Consider the following 26,493-nt stretch of genomic DNA (forward strand, 5'->3'; position numbering starts at 1 on the left):
TGCCTGCAAGGGTGAGATACTGTGTGCTGGGTGAGATACTGTGTGCTAGGGTGCTAGCTGCTGGGTGCTGGGTGAGATACTGGCCTCTCCATCCCCCTAAGAGCTATGCATTTGTATCATGTAGTAGATGTTGAAACGGAGGCACTGAATCACTAGAGAACAACACAGGAGGAAAATACAAGGAAACAGAGGTAGAGGTTGAGGGAGGGGGGGAAGGAGAGGAGCTACTAGTTTATCAAAGATCCCAGGACTGACTCACATTCTCCTTTTGACCTTGTCCCCCTTGGAATCCTAAGTATGAGAGGAGTCCCTACTATTACTTAAAATCCCAGAGGCCCTTCCAGCGCCAAGTTCAAGTTGCATAGAGAACTGAGTGATGGCCCAGTCCTACCTGAGCATGCCCCAGTCTTCTTGGTGAAAGTAGAGCAGTGGTTCTCCACCATTCTCAGACCATGACCCTTGAATACAGTTCCTCATGTGGCGGTGACACCCCCCCCACCCCCCACCATACAATTATTTTCGTTGGTACTTTACCATGATTTTGATACTGCTATGAATCAGGCAACCCCTGTGAAAGGGTCCTTCGACCCCCAAAGGGGTCGCAACCCACAGGTTGAGAACCGCTGAAATAAAGGATCACTGAAAAAGAAGGCCCTGGACAAGATGGATGGACACAGTGGCTGTGACAACAGGCCTCCTGGTGGACACGGGCTCACTGTAGGTCAGCTGACTGGGGGGCACCTGCAACTTGAGCAGAAAAGAGGCGTCAGGGAGAGCAACCGTGCCTCGCTCTGGCATGCAGCAATCTGTGGGGGACACCGTGGCAACTGAAACTTGTGAGCAGACTCCTGATCAGCAGGGATGCTGATAGCCAAGGAGAGTCAGACGCCACTTGGGAGACTACCATCTTTGTCCGTAGGTGTGGTCAAATGGGCCCAACGCATACTGACTCAATCCATAGCCCAATGAAACCCAGCCTTGGCCGGCTACATCTTCTCAGTGTTCTTAGGCTTGAGCCCTTCATGCGGACATTGCACCAATCCATCTCATTGAGGGTCTTCCTCCTGTTCATGAACCTTCTACTTTACCAAACATGCCGTCCCCCACGATCTGCTGTCCAAAGTCCATGGGAAGAAGTCCAGTCATCCTCCCTTCTGCACTTCATCCAAGCCAGATTCGTTTGTTCTTCTGGGAGTTCATGGTACAGTCAGCAGGGTCGCCAACCCTCAGGGGTCATTAGACACCATCTGGCTTTTGCCTGCTGCTGAAGCAACTGAAAATATCATGGCGCAGGTCCGCTATAGCAGATCATACAATCATAGCATTTTTTAATTCCATGAATTTCAAAGTTGTCAAGCATTCTCCCTCCCCACTTAGGAACACCTGCAGAGGTGTGAGGACTTGTAAGAGCCAGTTAATGTTAATGTTCAGACCTTTTCCCAATTGTTGAAAAGTTGGCTCTTTGAAATTTACCACAGAGAGAGAATTTACACCAAACTCAGATACTGGCTTTCTGCTTTGCTGTGTTTTTTAAAGAAAGCAAGCTTGCCAGCATACCACTGGTTGCAAATGATGAATGGTTACTCAAAGTAACTTCAGAAGTGAGATTTCTTTGTCATTTATAACGAGACAACCCAGAGGGTGGGGTTGCCTTTGGAGACAATTGGATTCCCAAGCTTCAGCGATACCGATAAATGATAGTCTCTTTCCGCCCTATCAACCCTTTCATCTCAGTGGCAAACTTTCCATGGACAACTCTCCTGTCTTTGGCAGGAGATGGGGACCACCAGGCCCCTATTCCTGTCCATGCAACTTGTGAAATCCACCTCACCTTTGCTGGTGAGTACATGTGGGCCATTTGGAAGGGGAGTTAGATGAACAGACACAGACCGAGCAGAAGGGAAATCATGGGACTACAGCCACCTTGGGGGCAGAATGTAACCAACGTCACAGAGCAATCTGTATCCAAATGTGCGACCTTCCAGCTAAAACAGAATCAAATGTCATTTTAAAGAGGGAAAAGGAAACCGGGTCAAGGAAATGAGACCATCCTATTGTCTCAGAAAAGAACCTTCTGGAAATGCATTTCTCTGGCAGCTTTTTCCAGCACTGGTCGGTCTGGTTGAAAGGAAGTCAGATGTAGCAAATATTGCCTCTCATGCTGACTTTCTGAGAAAATGCTACAAGTTACTGAGAGGTTAAAAAATAAATCCTCCATCTTCAAAAAAGATACCAAAGGGATTATCATTGAAGCGCACGGGAGCTTTAGCAGAGTGGGTCCTATCAACGCACACACGTTGCTACTTTTGATATTGCCACCATGACAGGAGTAGGGGTGGAAGTGGAAGTTCAAAAAAAAATCCAAAAACAAATTCAGAAAAGACAGATGGAAGAGCTTTGTCACTCGAAGAATAATAAATGTTTGCAGTGGCCTACTGGGGTAAAGACAGCGGGTTCATTCAAGTAGCAATTAGATGCTGTCCTGGGAGAACCACTGTATTCCAAGAGAGAAGCATCAATGTGGCGGGTGTCTTTTCATGCTCCTAACACTGCTTGTCTTCTTTTCCTTCTCTGAAGGGTCTGGAGTCCCAATAGAATAAGTGAGCGCAGAAACCAGGCCTCGCAGTACGCCCTGGGAAAGTGAGCCAAGAGAAATAATGCCATTCGGGCTGGGACACAAATTGCGAGCCTCTGCTGCAGCACCCATCTCAGCGTCATTGTTTTGCAGGTAGGTCTTAGGAAGCACAGGTGATACCAGGGTGGGAAGGAGGTGACAATCAGGTCCCTAGGCCTCCACGATCTATGCTAAGCTCTGCCCAATTATGCCACAACCCACCCCTAGCCACCTAAACCCGCTGTGTTCCTGGGTTGGTGACATCAATGACCTATGCAAAAATAGGCTATTTGAGTATGCGGTGATCCTAAAGAAGAAAAGATGTGATTCGCTAAAGCATTTGTTTTGTTTTTATGGTGGTGAGCTCTAGATACGACAATAGATGTTTTTAAGCAAACTGCATTGAGAAGGCCTCTTCTCAGATGCCTAGGCTGATCTTGGTCTATCCTGAGCTCAGAACAAGTGGACGACAAATTAGTAAAACACAACTGATCTGGACAACACTGTCAACCACACAACTCTAATGCACATGGAAAGCACACTAGCCCCAAAACCCCGGTAGGATGCACGTGAAAGGGCACATGGCCTGGTCACGAGACAGACCACATGCTGAGTGTTACAGCAAGATCCAGTAAATGGGAAGGACTGGCATATACAGTGTTGTCTTCCGATCACAATGCAGTTAGAAAAAAAAAGCCAGAGCATAACCAGAAAAATTCCCGAATATTTGGAAATTAAAGGAGACATTTCTACATAACTTGACAAATCAGGGGGAATTTACGCAGGAACTTAGAAAATCTTTTGAGCCGAATGGTGATGAATTTACAACCTGTCCCAATTTGGAGAGTGCCAATACAAGAGGGCTGTACTACTTTCTCATTGCTGATGTAGCAAATGACCACCAAACATTTGCTAAAATAGCTTTTCTGACAGTTGTGGAGCTCAAAATAAGTTGCAAGCCATAAAATCAGAGGGCTGGGAGGGTGGTTCCTTTGGAGACTATGAGGAAAGAATTAGCATCCTTGGCTTTTTCATCTCCCAATGGCCGCCTACCAGAGCCATGGTGGCACAGTGGCTACTCCTTGGGCTGCTAACCCCAAGTCGGCAGATCAAAACCACTAGTCACTCTACTGCAGAAAGATGCAGCTTTCTACTTCCATAAAGAGTTACAGTCTCAGAAACCCACAGAACCAGTTCTACCCTGTTGTATACGAGGATAGCAGTAAAAAACTGAAAAATCATAATACACATTTTTCGTGCTAGGCAAGCACCAAGCAACTTGCTCTGAATTAGTGCACCCAGTGGCATCTCCGGGGAAGATTCCCTCTGGTCACAGTGAATTTTTTTGTAAAAGCAGTTCCACTTGAACCTCGGTTTTTGTGATGGTCAATTTAAGAGAACACCGTGTAGCTGTGAAATTTTGTTCCCTGCATGGGAAAAATGCTGCAGAAACTGTTGTAATGTTGAACAGAGCTTACAAGGACAGTGCTATGGGAAAAACACAAGTGTACAAGTGTATTTCTCATTTCAAAAAAGGTGAACTGTCAATTGATGACAAACTTCGCCCATCAACTTCCCAAGCAGATGAAAATGTTGCTTGTCATAGTGCATTTAGGGCTCGTTCCATCAGGTTAGACTGTTAGCTTTCTATTCAGGTTAGACTAAATGGCTTTCTATTTAGAGGTTCTGAAAAGATTGCATGACAGTGTGGGATAAAAAGGCCTGATTTGTGGCAGATGGGGGACTGGTTTTGCCACCACGACAATGCACCTGCTCATGCAGCCATCTCAGTGAGCCAGTTTTGGGCAAACAACAGCATGCCTCTCTCTTGCCTCATGCACCTGACTCAGCTGACCTCGCTCTGTGTGACTTCTTTTTGTTCCTGCGAATGATGAGGGACATACAAGGACAGCGATTTGACAACGTAGAAGAGGTGGGGGAAAAAAACCAACCGAGGGGTGTGCTATCAGCCATTCAAACAGATGAGTTTGAAAACTGTTTCAAGAATGGAATCACAGATTTGACAAATGTATTAAGTATAAGTGAGATTATTTTGAAGGCGATAAGGTTGTTTTGCAAAAAAAAAATTAAACTTTAGCTTTGAAAAATAATTCCGTTTATTTTGTGGTGGGGATGTTATTGGGGGGGGGGTATCACCTCGCATAAGGTTGCCACGAGTCAGAATGGACTTGGTGGCATTGAATTGGGTTTTTTAATGGCATTCCTTGGGTTTCAGGCCTTTCCTTCCTCTTCAAAACTTATCACTCCAATCTCACCACAAGACCTTCTTCTCGGACGCTGACTCTTCCTATATCCCTGTTATAGGGACCATAGTAATTATAGGGGCCCATCTGGATAACCCAACATGATTTTCCCTTCCCAAACTCCTTGACCTAATCATTGCATCTTCTAAATTCCTTTTGCTATATAGGGTGACATCCACATGTTCCAAGGATTTGGATATGGGAATGTTTGGGTGGCCATTATTCAGCCTACCACAATTGCTTACGAGGAAATTTCAGCACTCAATGTTCATATTAGAGAAGAAAGAGAGGTCAAACTCATGACCTAAGTTCCACTTCAAGAAGCCAGATAAAAACAAAGGCAAAGTTAGGCCCAAAGTAGAAGAAATAATGAAGATGAGAGACAATGGAAAGAATTCAGACTTCATCCTTTGGAAACTCAAAAAATAGCGAGTAGCTATATTGATCAAGGGAAAAACAGAGAGACCATAAAGTACCAATATAAGGAGTAAAAGGGGGATTGTCAGTACAAAATCTATAGCCATTAAGAGTATAATAAAGAAGTATAAAAAATTATATGATAAAAATTTGAAAATCCAGATAAAATAAAAAATTCCTTTAAAAGTGTTATCAAAACTGACAAAAGGTAAAGTAGAAAAATATAACTACTTCTATGTCTGTCAAAAGATGGGATTAATTATAAAAAGCCTTTCATACACACACACACACACACACACACACACAACTCCAGGCCCAGCTATGTCTTTACTAACACACTCTGTCAAATATTTAAAACAGAAACAGCACAAATAATACAAAAAGGATTTTCAAGTAACAGAGAAGACGGGGAGGCGGGGAGGAGCTTTTCCAGCTAATTGTCTGAAGGCAGCCCAGTCCTGATACTAAAACTGACAAAGACAATAGAAGGGAAAAGACAACTCCAAACCAACATTCTTGATCAAAAATTGGGGGTGGGGTCCCTAATAAAATATTAGCAAATTGAGTCTCACAATACGTAAAAATAAAATACAAGTGGTGTTTGTCCCAGGAATGCAAGTTTGTTTTAACATAATTTGTTAACAGACTAAATGACAAAATAAATTGTTAACAGACTAAATGCCAAAAACTATATGTGCATCCCAATTGGTACAAAAAAAGCAGTTGACAAAATCCAACATTTATTCATAATTTTAAACACAAACAAAAAACCACGCAGGAAATTAGGAATTGGAGAAAATTTCCTCTGTTTGGCTATAGTATCTATGAGAAACCTACAGCCATCACCATACTTATTAGTAAAAAATCGACTGTATTCATATTTATTCATAAAATATTGAAGGCAAAGCTCTGTAGTCTTACTATTTCTATGAAACGTTGTACTGTAGGTCATAGAAAGAGTACATTAAGAACAAGGATAAGAGGTATCAGGCATAAAAGAACAAAAATTCATATCATTGTAAATGAAGGGGAGTGCGGAGTGGAGACCCAAAGCCCATCTGTAGGCAACTGGACATCCCCTTACAGAAGGGTCATGGGGAGGAAACGAGCCAGTCAGGGTGCAGTGTAGCAATGATGAAACATATAACTTTCCTCTAGTTCATAAATGCTTCCTCTCCCCATCCGACTCCCACTATCATGATCCCAATTCTACCTTACAAATCCGGCTAGATCAGAGGATGTACACTGGTACAGATAGGAACTGGAAACACAGGGAATCCAGGACAGATGAACCCCTCGGGACCAGTGGTGAGAGTGGTGATACCGGGAGGGTAGAGGGAAGGTGGGGTAGAAAGGGGGAACTGATTACAAGGATCTACATATAACCCCCTCCATGGGGGATGGACAACAGAAAAGTGGGTGAAGGGAGATGTCAGACAGTGTAAGACATGACAAAATAATAATAACTTATAAATTATCAAGGGTTCATAAGGGAGGGGGGAGGGAGGGGAAAAATGAGGAGCTGATACCAGGGGCTCAAGTTGAAAGCAAATGTTTTATGACAAATATACAAAAGTGCTTGACACAATGGATGGATGGATGGATGGATTGTGATAAGAGTTGTATGAGCCCCCAATAAAATGATTTTAAAAAAAAGAAAGAACAGGATCAGAAAAGTAAAGCTGTCTATTATTCACAGGTCATACAATTAAGTAGAAAAAACTAAGAAAGCTTTAAAACAATCATCTGAACTAATAATAACAGAGCATATTTCTATAAATGACAAGAAAACACAAAAATTAATTCAGCTTTATGTGCTACCAGAAAACAATTAGAAATGGAATTTAATAGGGCAATTCCATTTATAATAGTTTCAGGAAAACATAGGATTCTTAGGAATAAGTATAACAAAAATACTGTCGAGCTAAATTAAAAAAGATCTACATAATTAAGCAGCTGTACCACGAACATGAACCAAAGACTTGATATTGTTAAGATGACAAACCCTTCCTAAATTGGTCTGATTTTTCAACACAATCCCAATCTCACCAGCTTTTTTTTCCTTTTAGTAAAAATTGATTAGCACAACCTCAAAGACATATGGAAATGCAAAGGACCTTGAATAGTCAAAGGAATATTGAACTGTAGGAGCAAGGTTGAAGGACTTAGACTCTAACTTTTTCCTTTTTTCTTTTCTTTTTGGCTCTTTCACTTTAATGCTTGACTTTGTTGTAGGAATGTTGAGTTGGTTCTGATCCAACGACCCAGTGTGCAATAGAATGAAACTGAGGTAGGCCGACCCTGCACCATCCTTAGTTAAAGCAATGATGTACCGGGACAGAGGAACTTCAGCAAGTTGGTGGGAAAATGGAACCTTTGGAAAGCTCCTCCCACAAGGCGAGCCGAAGAGATCGCAGGCAGTGGGGCCTGGGGAGTGCTCAGAAACAGAAATGCATTTCTGTGACTGTTGGTGAATATGCCGAAGCAAATCAGTGGGTAGGGTGGGAAGAAAAATAACGTAGCCAATGGTGCTGGTCCCACTGAGAATCCACGCGGAATGAAGGGACCATCAGTTGCTACCGAGCTCCATCACAAAAATGAATCTGAAATGATTCAAAGGCCTAAGCATGAAAACCAGACCTAAAGAGGTATAGAATCAAAAAGAGGAGTTTGAGTTTGTTTGAGGGGGAGGCTTGCATTTGGGGGATAGGCAAAATCCCTTAGGATAGGGGAAAAGATGATACATTAAATTTTATCCACATTAAAAACATTTACCCATCAAAGACAACATTAAGAAAATGGTCAGGTAAGCTACAGGCTGGAAGAAATATTCACAAAACAAATCTAGCAAAGGACTGGTATCCAGGACATTAAAAAACAAGACAAACGTTCATGAGGGAGAAAGGAGGGGGGAGCAAGGGGGGGCGGAATGAGGAGCTGATATTAAAGGCTCAAGTAGAAAGCAAATGTTTTGAGAATGATGATGGCAACAAATGTACAAATGTACAAATGTGCTTGACACAGTATGGATTGTGATAAGAATTGTACGAGCCCCCAATAAAATGATAAAAACAACCACCACAATAAAAAACCTCCTTTAACTCAAGAAGAAAAGCTAAGGGTTCTGATTGAGTAATGGACACGAATTTGAACCGATACTTCACAAAGCAAGATATAGGAATGGCCAATAATGACATAAAAAGACACACAGCATCATTTTAAAAAGAACAGAAAACTCAAACCCACTGCTGTTGAATGGATTCCAACCCTTAGCAACCATATAAGTCAGAGGAGAATGGCTTCTTAAGAATTTCAAAGGCAAACTGTGTGTGGGAGTGGACCACCTCATCTTTCTCCCACATGGCAGCTGGTGGTTTTGAAACACCAACCTTGAGGATAGCAGCGCAAAGCTTAACTTATCTGTACACCCCCAAGGATCTTTGTAAGCATCCTGTCAGCCAACTGCCATCGTGCTGATTCCAGCTTGTGGCAACCTATATAGGGCAGAACAGGGCTGGGCCATAGGGTTTCTGAGACCATGAGTCTCCATGAGACAACTTCAGACAACTCCACAACAACAACACCTGACGACCAGCTGGTGGTTTGGCAGTCCAGTGCTGACCCAGCAAGGCCACCAGGGCTCCACTAATATCACTCCAAAAATCTCAGTGCCATCCATGGAGTCAATCCTGATTCCCAGGGACCCTAAAGGGCAGGTAGAACTACACCCTGGGTTTCTGAGACTGTCACTCTTAAAGAGAGTACACAGCCCCACCTTTCTCCAGCCCAGCCCAGCATGTAACCACAAAGGCATCAGGGCTCCTTCTATGTAGATGCAAATTAAAACTACAGTGAGACACCACTGGACACCCACCAGAACGGCTGAGGCTGCATGTCCATGCGATTCGGCCATTTCACTTTGAGCTACTTTCGGAAAGACACAAAAGCTATGTCCACAAGAAGCTATGTCCAACCTTATTCAGAATAGCCAATCACTGGATAGACCGGCGAAAATCAACAGTAGATACATTTTAAAACAAAAAAAGCAGTCCATTTGTTTTATGAAACATAACCCAACAATTTAAATGGATGAACCACTTACTGTATGGTGGCTTCCATATGAATGCGAACAAGCAGAGACTAATTTCTGGCAAAAAAATAAACACTGACTGCATCTGGGGGTTAAAGTGAGAACTGACTGGGAACGGTAGAAATTATATGAACTGGTGCAAAATGTTCTCTATATAAACAGGGTTTGGATTACCCAACATATGGTTCAGCAAACATTGGCATGTATGTATGTCAAGGATGAAGAATGAAGAGGTACAGCCAGAATGCTCCTTAGAAGCAAAGGTGGGGAGACGTTGTCTCACTTCTTACTTTGGACATGTTATTCGGAGAGATCAGTGTGAAGAAGAATTAATGCATTTGAATTATGGTGTTGACAAAGACTATTGAAAGAATCACAGACTGCGACAACGTGAATGGTTCCACCCTAGAAGAAGTGCGGCAAGAATGTTCCTTCGAGGCGAGGGTAGAGAGACTATCTCACGTACGGTGGACATATTATCAGGAGAGACCCATTCCTGGAGAAGGCCATCATGCTGGGTGCAGTCGGTGATGAGAGAAAAGGAGAAAGACTGTCAACGAAATGGATGGACACGGTGGCTGCAGCCATGGGCTCAGAACCAGGCAGTGCTTCATGCTGTTGTGCACAGGGTGGCCGAGAGCCGGACAGCACCCAACGAAACCAACCTACAAAGTTTACTGTGAAAAGAGCCATCATCAAAACCGAGGCCATTGGAATCTATGGCAGAGAAAGAAAATTCAAAGCTGGTCCAGTCATAGAGGGTGATTGAGATGCAGGTAAGACTGCACCTTGTCAGGGACAGAAAACTTGCCACACCCGGAGAGACCAGTCCTGGCTCTCAGTTTTCACCATCTACTGAGCCAATATTGCACTGTGGCCAGTAACATGCTTACTGAAGTGTGTGAAGGTAAAGAAGTCAGATGTCTGTAGTTTATGTGAAATACATTAAACTTTTAGATGGATTGACAGCTTTGGGTGGGGATAAATGGATAGCTATTAAGCAGAGACAGCAGAAGATTAATGACAGAATCTTCTGGTGAGTATATGAGTGTTCAAGGTAAAATTCTTCCAACTTTGTTGCATATTTAAACTTTTCATAATAACATGTTGGAGGGAATGCCTGGATACCTTGTAGAAGAGCACAAATGGTGTGTACAATTTCTAAAATTAAATGGAGCAAGGAATATGTGATCTATTCAATAAGAGGCAGGGCACACGCAAAAAAAAATTTTTTAAAGAAAGAAAGACAACAATAGAAACGTTAGAAAATAAAAATATGTAAAATAAAAAAAGAAAGAAACCCAGTAGATAAGAATGTTGTTCTTAGGTGTTGTCCCATCTGTGCCCACTCATTTGTGACCTGATAGGTAATAGAATAACACACTGCCCAGTCCCGTGCCGCGTTCATGCTATTGCTGGATGTGAGCCCATTACGCTCGTCCAGCTGATTGAGGGTTGATATCATTTTTGTTGATCCTCCGCTTTACCAAGCATGAGGTTCTTTTCTCACAATTGAACTTTTCTGATAATATGTCCAAAGGAAGCTAATGTGTTCTCCTTATCCTTACCTCCAAAGGACATTCAAGTTGAACTTGTATTTTTCTAATACTAATTTGTTCATTCTTCTGGCATTTCATGGTATATTCAATACTCTTCACCAATATCATAACTCGAAAGCTTCCATTTACATCAGGTGTGTGTGTTCCAGAATCTTCCTTGGAAATAACAGTGGTGAAACTTCATCTCACCTACTTTGGTGAGACCAGACTTTGGAAAAGGACACCATGCTTGGTAAAGTGGACGGGCAGTGAAAAAGAGGAAGACAGGCTATAAAATGGATTGATACAGTGGCAATGAGTTGAAACATAATGATCGTGAAGATGGGACAGGACCAAACAGTGTTTTGTGGTACACGGGGTCACGATGAGTCAGAACTGACATGGTGGTACCTACCAACAGCAATCTACACTGAAGGATTTGATCTTCATCAGTAAGAGCTTTAAGTCCCCTTCACTTTCAGCAAGCAAACTGTGCCATTTGCATATGGAAGGTTGCTAATGAATCCTGATGCCTCGGGCTACCATCCAGCGTCTCAAGTTATTTGCTCAGTATACAGGTTGAACAAATATGGTAACAGGATACCAATCTGATGCATGACTTTCCTAGTTTTAAACCATGCAGTTTTGTTCAAACAACTGCTTCTTTGGTCTATGTACAGATTCTGCATGAGCACAATGAAGTGTTTTGGAATTCCTATTGTGTTAGACTGGGTTGACTAGAGAAACAAATCCAGAGACACTCATATGTGGGTAAGAGAGACACTTATGTCAAAGAGCAATTGTATATTAAGAAAATATCCCAGTCCAGTCCAGATCAAGTCCATAAGTCCAATATTAGGCCATATGTACGATACTAGTGCATAAATTCCTCTTCAGATTCACATAGCCATTCACAATGATGCCGAATGCAGGAGGATCACAGGCTGGTGAGTGAAAAGTCTTGTGGATCCAATGGCAGTGGAAGCATCTGCAGGGCTCTGACTGCCATCAGCATGGCTCCATGTGGCTTGTCAACAGGAAGGTGAAGCAGAGAGAGTGTCTGGCCCTCCTCCAGGGAGAAAGAGAAGTTCCCAGAATCCTCATGAGACGGCCATGCCCACAAGGAGGCATCATCAGGCTGTGACCTGATTGACAAGCTAGACTCCACCCCTAAACCTATTTATCAAGTTGACATGAAATTATGTAGCTACCACACCCATTGTTTGAAATTTACCTCTAATTTGTCATAATCCACATATTCAGATGTGTACAATTACTAAAACACAGGTAAACATCTTTCTGGTATCCTCTGCTTTCAGTCAAGATTCATCTGACATTAGTCATGATATTCTTCATTCCATATCTTTTTCTAAACTTGGCTTGAGTTTCTGGGAGTTTCCCATGGGGGTACAGCTACAGTCATATCAGGGATTCATCATTTGGAGTTCAGCCTCACTTTCTTCCATGATTTTCTTTGAGCTTGCATTAGTTTATTTCATACTTTATTACAACAGTCTGGTTTTATATCCTTATTTTATCATGGAGGCAGGTTAGGTAAATTACCCAAGATCCCACTGCTGCTGAATAGATATCTGAATATTCAGCAGAGATGTCTGACTTCAAAACTCAAACCCTGAGCCAGGTTAAGTCAGATGCTCTCCAAAAAGAAAAAAGTTATATACATATATGTGTGTATGCATGCATATATATAAACAAACATAATGCCATCGAGTCCATCCCAACTGAAAGTGAGTATCTATCTATTCTATCATCTATCATCCCTCTCTCCTCTCTCTCTCTATACATACATATATCTGTATATATGTATGTGTGTATATACTATATATATAAACCTTTACTGTATAGCTATATGTACATACAGAAGATACATACATACATATACATATATAGTAAAGGTTCACATAGGCATTCTTACCAGAGGGGACCAGGAAAAATGCACCCTGTACTTGCTGAGCCCATCCATGCCCTCTCAGGACAGGGAGGTAAGAGCCACAGAACATCCAGACTCTGTAAAACACTTGTGTGGCACCATAATGCCTTTCTGGTTGGCTTGTGGCCACATGTGTGTGTCAGAGAATAACTGCTTCATAGGATTTTCAATGACTGATTCTTTCAGAAGGTGTATTAGGCCAGGTTGACTAGAGAAACAAATTCAGGCACACTTAAATATGTATAAAAAAGAGTTTTGTATCAAAGAGTAATTGTATATTAAGACAACATCCCAGTCCAGCCCAGATCAAGTCCATAAGTCTGATACTAGCCCATAAGTCTGAGACTAGTTGTGTTAGACAGGGTTCCCTAGAGAAACAAAACCAGGACACTTATGGTTTTAGATAGATACATACAAAGATACAACCTGGAGGAATATACACATACTTCTTCCCCCACCTCCTTGTCACCAATTTTCCAATCATGTTCCTTCCAATTCCCTGACCATCCAGCCAAATCATTAGCCACAGCCCATGAATCAGACTCATATTTGGCCATTTCTCCTTCCGGGCAAACTGGACGGCCAGGTCCCGTCCATTGGGAGGATTTCCCTTCACCACTGGACCCTAGAAATTTTACTGAGGTGGAGGGTGCCTGAATCTTCCTTGGGCTGATTTCCCAAACTCTTGCATGCAGATATTATACCAATGAATCTAGAGTGCTTGATACATCCTCCTAGTGGGTGCAATCAGCATAATGTCATCAATATAATGGACTAGTGCGACATTTTGTGGAACAGACAGGAGATCAAGTTCCCTTCAGACTAAATTATGGAACACAGTGGAAGAGTTGATGTACCCCTTAGGGAGAGTTGTGAAAGTGTATTGTTGCCACTGCCAGCTGAAGGCAAACTGCTTCTGGTGATCCTTCAAGACTGGTATTGACTGTCCAATGTGTAAGACATGAAAAAAATTATAAATTATTGAGGGTTTGTTAAGGAGGGAGGGTGGGAGAAGGAGGGAGAGAAAAAAATGAGGAGCTGATACCAAGGGCTCAAGTAGAAAGAAAATGTTTTGAGAATGATGATGGCAAAAAATGTACAAATGTGCTCGACACATTTGTACAAATGTACAAATGTGGATGGATGGCTGGATTGTGATAAGAGTTGTATGAGCCCCCAATAAAATGATTAAAAAAAATAAAAGACTGTTATTGAGAAGAAGCCATTGGCCATATCAATAGCTGCATACCAAGTACCAGAAGAAGTATTAATTTGCTCAAGCAATGAAATCACATCTGGAACAGCAGCTGCAATTGGAGTCACCACCTGGTTAAGTTTATGATAATCCACTGTCATTCTCCAGGATCCATCTGTTTCTTTTTTTTACAGGCCAAATAGGTGAATTAAATGGGGATGTGGTAGGAATCACCACCCCTGCATCCTTCAGTTCATTGATGGTGGCACTAATCTCTGCAATCCCTCCAGGAATGTGGTATTGCTTTTGGTTTACTATTTTCCTAGGCAATGGCAGTTCTAATGGTGTCCACTTGACCTTTCCTACCATGATAGCCCTTATTCCATAGGGATCCAAAATGGGGGTTCTGCCAGTTACTAAGTATGTCTATTTCAATAATGCATTCTGGAGAAATAATGACAGAATGGGTGCGGGGGCCCACTGGACCCACAGTAAGGCATATCTGAGCTAAAATTCCACTGATAACTTGACCTCCATATGTCCCCACTCTGACTGGTAGGCCTTCAAAACATTTGGGGTCTCCTGAAACTAGTGTCAGTTCAGAGCCAATGTCCAGCAATACTCCCAAAGTTTGATTATTCCCTTTCCCCCAATGAACAGTCACTCTTGTGAAAGGCCGCAGGCCCCTTTGGGGAAGGCTAGAAGAAAGACTAACAGTATAAATCTTCGGTGATGGAGCAGGGTCCTCCTTTAAAGGGGTTGTGGGTCTGCAAATTGGCTCAGGTCTGGGAATTGATTGAGTGGTCATAACTCTCTATTCTGCTGTTCACTTGATCTAGCATTCTTCCGCCTGTATAGATCGCGTAAATATTTAGTGCATTTCCCATGTATTTCACTCCTAGGGACACATGGGTAAGCAGCCAATGCCATAATTCCACACGAGACAGTTGCGTTGATGACTACGGAAACCTTGCTGTCCACTACCATAACCACGTCCACCCCATCTCGTTGATTCAGTGCTGACACCTGCCCTTTACCACCACTGGGCCCCATCATCCCCATTGTAGGCAAATGTCGGAGTTCACTGAGGGCAGTTCCCACTGTTAATCCTGGTGTGCATAAAATAGCAATCACAAGAGTCTTCACTTCACAAACTTGTTCCTTATGACTGTGGTCAAAGGTATGTCCTCAGAGCACTTCCTTTTTGCATCTCTGGGAGTATTCTGATAGAGCCATTCCAACATACTAATTTCCTTAAGCTTTTGGATGCCTTCTTCTGCAGTGTACCAAGGTAGGTCCGGTACTTCAAGTTGGTCTAGTCTAGGCCATCTGGCAGCCCATGCTTCAGTGAACCAACCAAATAAGTAATTGGATCCTCTCTTAACCTCTCTTGCTGAGACGTTGAAGGAAGAATCTGTGCTTAGGGGCCCCATATCAAGAAACTCAAACTAGTCTAATGTTACATTCCTTGCACCAGTATCCCACACCCTTGGTAACCATTCCCAGGGATATTCCCCAGGCTTCTTCTTATAGGTATTAGAAAACTCGAGCAGATCTTTATGAGTGTAGCACACTCCTTCCTGAGTCATCATCTGAACCTCACCTTTAGGAACTTTCTGAGACTTACTTCTAGTTACAGGTCTAGAGGAAATAGTGGGTAGTGGGGGTGTTTTCTGGGGGCTCTCAGCAATATCTTGTAAGGCATCTCCCCCAGGCAATGCTACAGATGCAGCCCCACGTGGCATTTTAGCTTGAAAAGTTTGGTTAACCTGCTCAGGTGTGGGCTGTTTTACTGATAGTTGGTTAATCCCCTTAGGTGGGAGGGGTGGATCTATTGACTGGGCTCGCAGCGGTTCTCAACCTTCCTAATGCCGAGACCCTTTAATACAGCTTATGTTGTGGTGACCCATATGTGGGTATATGTGCATGTCGGTGGATCCTCCTAGAGATGGATAGAGGAGTGGTGTCTCGGTTCCTAAGACCATCAGAAATATGGTATTAGGTAACCCCTGTGAAAGGGTTCTTCGACCCCCTAAAGGGGTCATGACTCCCAGGTTGAGAACCACTGCTCTAGGGGCTCAATATCCTCCTCTTCTGGATCATCAGTTCATATGTTCCCATCCCATGTTTCAGGGTCCCAATTCTTTCTGATTAATGTCCTAACATTACTATCGGACACCGTTCTAGACCTGCAATTCAGCTGACACTATAATTCAGCTACTCGTATGAGGAGACTCTGGATTTGGTTTTCGGCAATGTCAGCTTAGAGGAGAGAAGACTCTCCTTCGTAGCACATGCAGAAGCTTTTAGGTCTGTTATTCGGCACCTGTGATGTGCTTCGGAGGTTCTGAGATTATCCCTTTCCTAGATCACATTTTCTATTGTACGGAGGACCAGCCAACCAGCTTCCCTATACTTCTCAGCCTGAAAATACTGCTGGAAAATATCAAGCACACGGTCATCCAGAGCCTCTCCTCTCACCAGCACTTCATCTACCGGTGGTGATACTGTGGATATTAGCTTTGCTACTTCACACCATGAATTAACACCACCCACTCTGGTAAGAGTAGCAGACTTACCCATGCCTTTAGGGGTAGAGAAAGCATTATCAGTGCTGTTAAACCTAATCAGCCTGCAGAGACAATTTGAGAAGCTCATATTTATGATCTTATTTATCTACAACCACTCCTAGTATCAATTGTGTTAGACAAGGTTCCCTAGAGAAACAAAACCAGGATACTTAAGATATTATATAAATAGATATAGATATATAAAATATATGGGTAATATATGGGATATATATATACAGCCCATTGGAATATAACAGCTAATTAGTCCACACAGCAATAGAGAGGGCTCAGTTCAACTCACTTCTGTGAAATAGTTAATATACTGGAAGTTCTTCTACTCACAAGGGCTGCTGGGTCCAAGGTCAAGGAAACAGATAGCTGACTCTTCCATAGAGCAATGTAGGCAGTCTGGCTATGGGCAGCAAACAGCAAGGTGGGTCACCAACAGCCAGCCAGACGACAGGATCCGACAGTTCCAAGCTCAAGCTATGTATACACCAGCAGTGTGGCAAAGCAGGTCTTAAAGGAAACTCAAGCTCTAGCAACACGATCCATGGGGTGAGTGTCCAACAGGTAGTGTAACTCACAAGTTGAGGCAGAGAACTAGTTAAGGCAGCGGCACACTGATCTGATCACCAGAGAGCAAGAGAGAGAGGCGAGGCTTGCCGAGCCATTTTCTCTTTGTCCTCCAATCAAACTGCGATCTTATTAATCCCACGTGTTTCTATTGGCCAGGTTGACACAATAACCCTACTTACCACACTAGTCCACAAAGCTCTCTTGCGTCTCACACAGCATATGCAAGGATGCAAAATGCAAGATCACAGGCCAGTGGGTACAAAGTTTTGTGGCTCCAGTGGCAGTGGAAGCATCTCCAGGGCTCTCACCAGTCTCAGCAGGACTCAATGTGTCTTGTTAACAAGAAGGTGAAGCAGAGAGAGAGTGGAGAATGTGTGGCTGCCTCCAGGGAGTGAAAGGAACAGGCTGGCCTCAAAGAGATATTCATCTCAGTTGCCCTCCAATCAAGCTGCGACCTGGTTGACAGGCTAAACTCTGCCCACATGTTCCAACAGGAGCCATGCTGGTACCAAAAAACCTATCACTGAAGGAGATCACTAGGCCTTTCTTCCAAGGTGTTTCTGAATGCCGATGAGCCTCCAACCTTCCAGTTAGCAGCTGATGGAGCCTCCCATTTGCACCACCCAAGGAGTGTTCCCTGATTGGCTTGCGGTTTGCATTGTTCCAACAACAGATACCTCTCATCTGTTATTATATGAAATGGGCAGCATTGCCTCCACATGGCAGGTGGGGTAGTGGAGGCCCAATAAAGCAAAAAAAAAAAAAGGGCCCACGGATCATTCCAAGAGTGAGACGTAGAGCCAGGCCCTGCCCTACGCTGGTTCTTGCCACCTCACACCCCTTGGCAGCACGAGGGAGCATTTCAGAGCAGTGAGTGGTCGCCTAAGCCAAGACTCAAGAGAGGTCCCCAACTTAGCAGAACTCTCCACAGGGTCTCCTTCACCACTCCAGCATCATCCCCTGGAGCCAGGCCCCAACCGTCACAGGCCAAGTCCATTGCCAGCCAGCTCTGCCAAGAAAGAGGCAGCCCAACTACACTTGACTCTCACATAAACATGTTAAGTCAGAACAGATGTCACCCGCTTGGCCTGAGGCCCTTGGTGGCACCGATGGACTGTAGAAGGTCCTTAGGTGGTGGGAATGTGGCAGGGAGCCACCGGGAGGGGATGAGGCCGGCATCTCAGGTCCTCTAGAAGCAGGGGTCCTCAAACTTTTTAAACAGGGGACCAGTTCACTGTCCCTCAGACCCATTGGAGGGCCAGACTATAGGTTTTTTTAAAAAAAACTATGAACAAATTCCTATGCACACTGCACATATCTACTTTTGAAGTAAAAAACCAAACGGGGCAAAAACACCCGGCGGGACGGATAAATGTCCCCGGGGGGCTGCATGTGGCCTGTGGGCTGTAGTTTGAGGACCCCTGTTCTGGATGGACACACGCTCTTCCTTGGAGGTGAAGAGTCAGCCGGAGACCCGTCTCCGTGGAGAGAGGATAAGGGCGTGTGGCCAGTTCTTGTCCCAGCGCTGCAGCTGCAAGCGAGCCCTCTACTCTGGGGCTGGGGGTTCCTGGCCTGTCCGTGAAGGTGGTAATGGAGGGTCAGAACACCTCAACCAGAAGGCCAAACCATGTGCTGTCCAGTTGATTCCAATTGCCAGAGACCCTATAGGGCAGAGTCTCATTGCCCCCTTAGAGTTCCCAAGGCTGTAACCTGGAAGAGGGCAGACTTCTCCGGTGGAGCCACTGGCGGGTTGGGTGGTTAACTACTGAGCCACCAGAGCTCCTCTTCAAAGACTCCAGTGAACTGACGGAAGCTCATGGTCCAGGTGGTTGAGGATGAGGGGACCACCCTAGCAAGCTCCCTGTTCTTATCATCAGGCACCAGGGGATCCAGAGAGGGACTATCTAGGAGGCCGGGGCCAGAGACCAGAACAAGGGTGGGTCATAGAGGGAATCAGGGTCTGGTTCCTATTTCTAAACAGACGGCTCTCTAGCACAAGGTTCACACTTTTTTCATCTGCACTATCTTCTCCCTTCCCACCCTCCCTCTCTTCCGACTCCCTTTTTCCTGCGGTATCTCTCTAGCCATTGATGATTTCTCTCCCTTGTCCCACAAACTTTCTGAAGCCCCCTTGTGTTAGTCCAGGTTGACTAGAGAAACAATTCCATAGACACTTGCATATATGTAATAAGAGAGAATTTTATATCGAGAAGTAATTGTGCATCAATAAGACATCTCAGCCCAGTCCAGATCAAGTCCATACATTTGAATATTAGTCCATAAGTCCAATATTAGCCCATAAATCACTCAGACTCACGCAGCATATGCAATGATGTCAAATGCAGGAAGATCATAGGCCGGTGGGTGGAAAGTCCTGTGGGTCCAATGGTAGTGGACACATCTCCAGGGCTCTGGCTGCCATCAGAGTGGCTCCATATGGCTTGTCACCAGGAAGTGAAGCAGAGTGTGTGTCCTGCCTCCAGGGAGGAAAAGAAGAAGTCCCAGACTCCTCGTGAGAAGGCCACACCCACAAGGAGTGATCACCAGGCTCTGACTTGACTGACAGGCTAGAGACCATCCTTCATTTTTATTTATCAAGTTGACATGAAATTGTGTAACTATCACACCCCTCATAGGCCCCACTTTCTCTCTCAGGGTCTTTGTACCTGCTGGGCTCCCTTTCTGAACCACTTTTGCTGCATCATCTCCATGTGTTAACTTAAAACCTAGTGCCTTCAAATCTAACACATAGTGACCCTACAGGACAGAGTAAACTGACCTTTGGGGGTCTCTGAGATTCAACTTGACCCAAGGCCCTTGGTGGCATCAGTGGCCTGTTTTTATGGGAGCAAACAGCCTCATCTTTCTCCCTCAGAGTGACTGGTGGGTTTGAACTGCTAACCTTTTGTTTAGCAGCCCAATGCATAGTTCACTATGCCAGCAGGGCCCCTTTTCCTTGTCTTAGGGGGTCTCAATTGAGATACTGCCTCCTCGAAGACCCCTTCTCTGGGATGAGGTAGAAAAACCTCTTTCTGTCTTTTTTGGTGCCTGTATACACCATTGTCCATCTCTCCTGGGGACTGAGTTCTCTGAAGACCAAGACTGCGTCTCATCTTTCAGGCTCCCTTATTGTAGGGACTTAGGGTGTAGGCACTAACTCAGAATCTCTCAATGTGGCTGGTACCACCCTTAAGAGTGCTAGAATGCTCTAGGGGGGCTTCAAAAGCAGATGTCTACACTTTACCCTGGATTATGGGCTTTAGTACAAAAGTCTTTCATTCCCAGGAGGGCACTGAGTAACTTTTTTTTCCCTCTGAAAAGGAAGCAGTAAGCCAATTAAGCTTGGGAACTCTGCACTGACTGCATGAATAGGCAAATAGTTTCTCATGGACGCAGAAACAAAAGGCAGATCTTATGTGCGTCAACCCAGTGTTCGTTCGTTCATTCATTCATTCACTTATTCCTTCCATCCTTCTTTGCCTCCATCCTTCGCTCAGCAAGAAACAGTTGATGAGCACCTTCGCCGGGCCAGACGCCCTGCTAAACAGTGGACACACCTAATGGACAAAAGGCCATGTTCTCTGTTCTCATGGAGTTTGCACTCTAGGGGGAGAGGACAGGATATTGCAAACAAGGAGGACGAAGCCCGAGGAGGATGCGAGCTACATGGAAAGTTAAGACAGGCTGTCGTGATAGAGCTTGACCCGGTGAATCCTTTAGATTGGGGATATGGGGTGGGTCTCTCTATGGATGAGACTAGGAAGAAATGTGGGGGCACAAGGAGCCCCAGGCTTATGACCTCCAAGGGGAAGAGTGTCCCAGGAGAGGGAGAGCTGGTGCACAGGCCATCGGGTGGGGAGTCGTGAGCAGGGACAGAAGCAGGGGGCAAAGCCGAGTGGAGCATGTTTGAGATATGGACCTTGAAGTAGGAAGGGGCTAGTTGATGTGGGGCCTTGTGCACCATGATAAGAAGTTTCTATTTTAATCCAAGTGCAGCGGAAGTCCATTGGAAGGCCTTAATCTGGGAGTGGTGTGATAGAATTAATGTCTTGAAAAGATCAACCTGGCTGCCAAGTAGAAAGAGATTGGAGAGATAGGACGTGGGGGCAGAAGAGAAGTGGAGAAATCAGATAGGAGGCTATTATGCTAGTCCCGGGTGGGGAAGGTCCCGAGTGATCATCAATGCCTGCTAATGAGCAGTTCCAGTTGGCACATTAGGGGGTGAGTTAATGAAGTATTTGACTAGATGTAATTTTTAAGTTGATAATTCCCTATGGCCTGTGGATGATGTTCCAAATATCCAAATAGCCTTTGGCAGAAAAAAGGCTCCCCACCCCTGTGCATGTCTAAGCCCCAGGAAGTGCTGTCTTGAACAAGGACAGTCATGGCGCTCGCTGTTCCATGTCATGGAAAGGGAGGATTGTGTGGATCTGTTCACACTGAAAAAGTAGATTTGACAGAGAGCGCTCATGAGGCCATACTTATCACGATCCTATAGAACGGGGTAGACGTGCCCTGGATGTTTCCAAGACTATAACTCGTTATGGGAGCTGAGATTCTCTTTCCTGAGGAGCGGAGCAACTGGTGCGTTTGTTCTGCTGACCTTGTGGGTCCCAGCCCCACTCGCAACCACTACACCCATCGTGAGTCGGTGAGTTTGTGTTTGGAGCTCATGGATTGGATAGAGCGGGTGGGGTCGTGAGTGGCAGGGGAGTCAAGGTGATTGGGTGGATAGAAGTGCCCTGTGCTAGAAGAGAGAAAGACTACAGGCGGAGAAGGCTTGAAATGGATGATCAAGATGAATCAGGCCATGCTACTTGCTATCTATAAGGAAGTGTCTTTTAACAGTTGGATAGACCCAAGACTGGAGCCCTGGGGAGTGGTCGGGACGGGGCAGATAAGAGGCTTATCTGTGATAGATGGCATTGAGAGTCATGGTTCCCCAGTTGAGAGAAAGTAGGTAGGTAGAGAAGGGCCCTAGACAGAACTCTAGGTTCGCCCACCACTGAGAGTCTACAAAAGAGAAGAAGGCAGCAAAGAGACAAAGAAAGGATCAACTGGAAAGGGAGGCAGAAAGCCAAGGGCATGGGGTCCCTGAAGCTGAAGGAAAGATCCAAGCTCTCTCTACTTCCCTGCCTCTCTCTACCCCCCACCCCCACCCCCACTCCCCGGCCCTCCTAGATCCACACCACATCTCTCGGAGCTGCAAAGGAACTTCCCTGCCACTCAGATCAACTGCCCTCCCTAGCAAAGCACTCACAGACCAGCCCGACAGCGCAGTCTCCTTTAGATGCTGGCACTCTACGACGGTGTGGCTCTTGTCAGGTCCTTGCGCCTCCCAGTGTCCTGGTTCCTCTGACAAATGACAAGGTAGGGGATGGTGATCTCTGGCTGAGAGTGCTCTCTGTGCCAACATGATGTCAGCTCCACCTCGCCTTCCCCATGCCAGGGACTCTCCAAGTGCAAGCGTTGGCTTTCCTCACTTGCCTCTGGCTCATGCCCTCTTCTTGTTGGGCCTCTTTTCCACCAGGCAGTGGGGCAATGAAAGGGTGGGCTTCTGGGGAGTCTAACTCATCAGTAGGACTCAACCATCACAATGGCCCTCAGAACCCACTTGGAAAGAACCCTGGAGATAGGACCGTGCAGCAGGAGAACCTTGGGCCCAGGGATACCACGTGCGTGGATTGTCCATGATGCATCTTACCCAAGGGAGCCCGGTTCTGGGTTCTGCTCACCAAAGCAGGACACCTCTGGAGCCACATTTTCCCGGAAGGAAAACCTTTCCATTTGCCCCAGAGAACTTTACGAGCACTTCCAGGCAACTTGACTTTGTCTCTGCCTCTTGACTTCTCACTGCCCGGTGGCTTTAGGCCCACTGCCTGACGTCTTCTGGTCTCCCATCCAGTTTTGAAGCCTGCATGTTCATTGCCTCCTGAAGCTTTGGGCCCCATCTCCCTGGAGCTTGGCTGTCTGTATTATTCTGGTCTCACACCTCATCTCCTGGGTCTGGTGCCCGATGGCCCAGAGCTGAACACCAGGACTCCCAGAACACTAACCCCACTCTGTGGGGCTGTACTTGGAGAGAAAGGGAATGAGGGTCACCACCTCTGGCCTCCAGGGGTGGCCACTGTTTTTAGGCCCCAGCTTAGGTATTCCTTGAAAAGAGCACTTGCCTGGTTTGTTTCCTTCTACAAGACCTCCAAAGCCTAGTGCCCCAGTGATGGATTCATTTGCCCACTTTGCCTTTTTTGGGTAATCCATGCTTAATAGGGAGCTGTGTGTACAGCACCCCTTGTGCTACTGGCCGGGAACTCAGGGCTGGCACAGCGGACAAGCAAGGATGCCGGCAGCAGGGGAAGGCACAGGCCAAGAAAAAACCCCAGGCCTCAGGCAGAAGCAGGCAGCCCGACCGGAGGTTCAGCTCCCCGAAGGTTGGTCCCAGAGTTCCTGGCCTTGCTGGGCCTGACGCCAGAAACTGCTGCTCAACCTCTTTGCAAAGAGCCTGGGAGAGGAAACGGAGCCTGGTTTAAAAACAGAGACCCAAAGCAGTCTCTTCACAGAGCCCGGAAGGCCCCTGGATCAACGTGGGACAATGTCTGTCTGCAAGGAGAGAGGAAGCATCTTGAGAAGCACCGTGTACAATATTCATCACGTGCAAGGACGTTGGGCTTGGGCAGGACCATAAATCTCCTCGCTCCACGTTAGCAGACCATCCCGAGAGACCAGGCACTGTGCTAAACGCTTCCCACACGTGATGCCAACGGACTTGCACAAGACTACCACGTGGGCATGGTCTTGATGGTAGGGGGGACGTACAGAGGTTTAGACAGCTACAAGAATGGCTAAAAACTTTAAACCGATAACATCAAGTGGTGACCAGAATTCGGAGCAACAGAAACGCCCACCCACTGCTGGAGGGGGTCGAGAAATAGAAGACGTTTTTGGCACTTTCTCATGTTAAACGTGTGCTGACCCAGATGAGCCAGCCCTCCTGGGGGGAATGGATCCAAATAAAACTGGAAACCTAGAGCCACATGCGAGCCTGTGTGTAAATGTGTCTAAGAGCTCGATTCATCATCGCCAAGAAGGGAAGAATCACAGGCTTCTCGGCTGAGGGATGGATAAATACACTCTAGCCCAGCCATGTGAGTATTCTTCGGCAGTTAAGAGACACATTCCTGATAGATATGGGGGGAAAGTCTCAAAGGCATTGGCAGCAGGTCACAAACTGTTTGGTTCCATTGACGTGTGTTTGCGGAAGAGGAACTATGTGGACAGGAAAAAGACCACTGGATGAGGGGTTCAGGGTGGGTAGGTGGGGGGACTGACGGTAAAAGGGAGTGGGGAACATAGGGGGTACTGGAAACGTTATGTGTCTATCTTGATTGCCATGGTGTTTACATCCCTATGTAAGTTTGCCCAAACTGGTTGAATTCTGAACTAAAATGGATGAATTTTACGGGATGGAAATTAAACCTTAATATATATGTTTTAATGTGCGGGAAACATATATATATGTTTTAATGTGTGGGAAAATCTGAGGTGAGTTGGATCCAATAATATGTTCTAAGGCAATTACGGGCAAAGTTGAGGTGCCAACCCAGTTTTATACCAGTGTTTCCCAAAGTGGGTGACCCTAGCCTCCTGGGGGCACTGGGATGATTCAGGAGATACCTACACTTTATCCTGGATGGTGGCCTACAGTAAAAACATTTTTAATTACTGGGGAGTGGGTAGAGAAAGGGGGCACTGGGTAAAATTTTTTTTCCTAAAAAGGGGGAAACGGACCAACTAAGTTTGGGAAACTGCTTTCTATGATGCCACAAGATGCTGCCCCATGTGACCCAAGCCCCTATTGAGCAAGGGGCTTGGTTGACCTGACAATTTAGGGAATGACAGATTCTGGGGAGCTAGCAAATTTTTTAATTAACTAAGACTAAATAACTCATTGGGTGCTGCAAGCAGATTATGCCCTTGGCTGCCAACTGAGAAGCTGGTATGCAGGAATCCACCTGGAGGTGCCTCGATAGAAAGTCCTGGAGATCCACTAGTGAGAATCCAGCCGCTGGAAACTCCTGGAGCATGGTCCGATGCCGACACCCCCAGGAGAACGCCATGAGTTGGTGTCAACTTGACCGCAGTGGGGTTTCAACCTCCAAACACTTTCACTTTCAAGTTTCAACCCCTCTCACGACACCCATTTCTAGAGCGACTGAAAGTATTGCTGGGCCCTAACGATTCAGGGGGCTGATTGTTTTGCAGAGAAACCTGTGAGAGCCGGAATGCGGCAGGACTGCTTGGTTTTCCCGAATCTTCCCGGTTTTCCACCTTTGACAGGATGTAGTCTGACTGGTTCTTGCCTCCAGTGACAACCAGGAGTCAACAAGGTTTACATTTAATCCCCATTGTGCTGCTGGGTAAGCGCTGAACTGCCAACCACAAAGTCAACAGTTCAAACCCACTCCCTACTCTGAAAGAGAAAGATGAGGTTATTTGCACCCATTAAGAATTACAGCCTTGGATAAAACACTAAGGGCATGGAACAGAACAGCAAGGGGAACAGACCAACGAAGTCCCTAGGGAATACCAAAAGTAGACTTTGGGGCCAGGGCTTGGCGCCCCATCAGACTCCACCGAAAAACACTCCTAAAGGCCAACAGTCCTTGAACTAACTACAGGCTTTTCTTTCTTGTTGTGTTTTGTTTTTTTGTCATTGGCTTGTTGTTGTTTTGCTTTATTTTGTTGTTTGATTTTGCTCTGTCTTGTTTTTGTGCATGTTCTTATCTCCGCAGTTCTGTCTAAATAAGACAGGCTGAATGAACAATCTGGAGGAGAAAACAACGGGACCAACAGTTCTGGGGGGACATGGGAGAGTGGGAGGTGGGGGGAAAGAAAGGAAGTGGTGTTAACAAACCCAGGGACAAGGGAACAACAAGTGATCCAAATCGGTGGTGAGGAGGGAGTAGGAAGCCTGGTAGGGTGTGACCAAGGGTAATGTAACCGAGAGGAATTACTGAACCCTAATGAAGGCTGAACATGATAGTGGGACAAGAGGAAAGTAAAAGGAAATAGAAGAAAGAGCTAGGAGATAAAGGGCATTTAGAGGTCTAAATACAGGCATGTACAAATGTAAATATATATTTATATATGAGGATAGGGTAATAAATCTATGTGCCTATATGTACAGATTTAGTATTAAGGTAGCAGATGGGCATTGGGCCTCCACTCAAGTACTCCCTCAATGCAAGAACTCTTTGTTCTATTAAACTGGCATT

Source organism: Echinops telfairi, unplaced genomic scaffold (genome assembly GCF_000313985.2).
Source record: "Echinops telfairi isolate 266 unplaced genomic scaffold, ASM31398v2 ScPeMD7_70;HRSCAF=299, whole genome shotgun sequence".
NCBI lineage: Eukaryota > Metazoa > Chordata > Mammalia > Afrosoricida > Tenrecidae > Echinops > Echinops telfairi.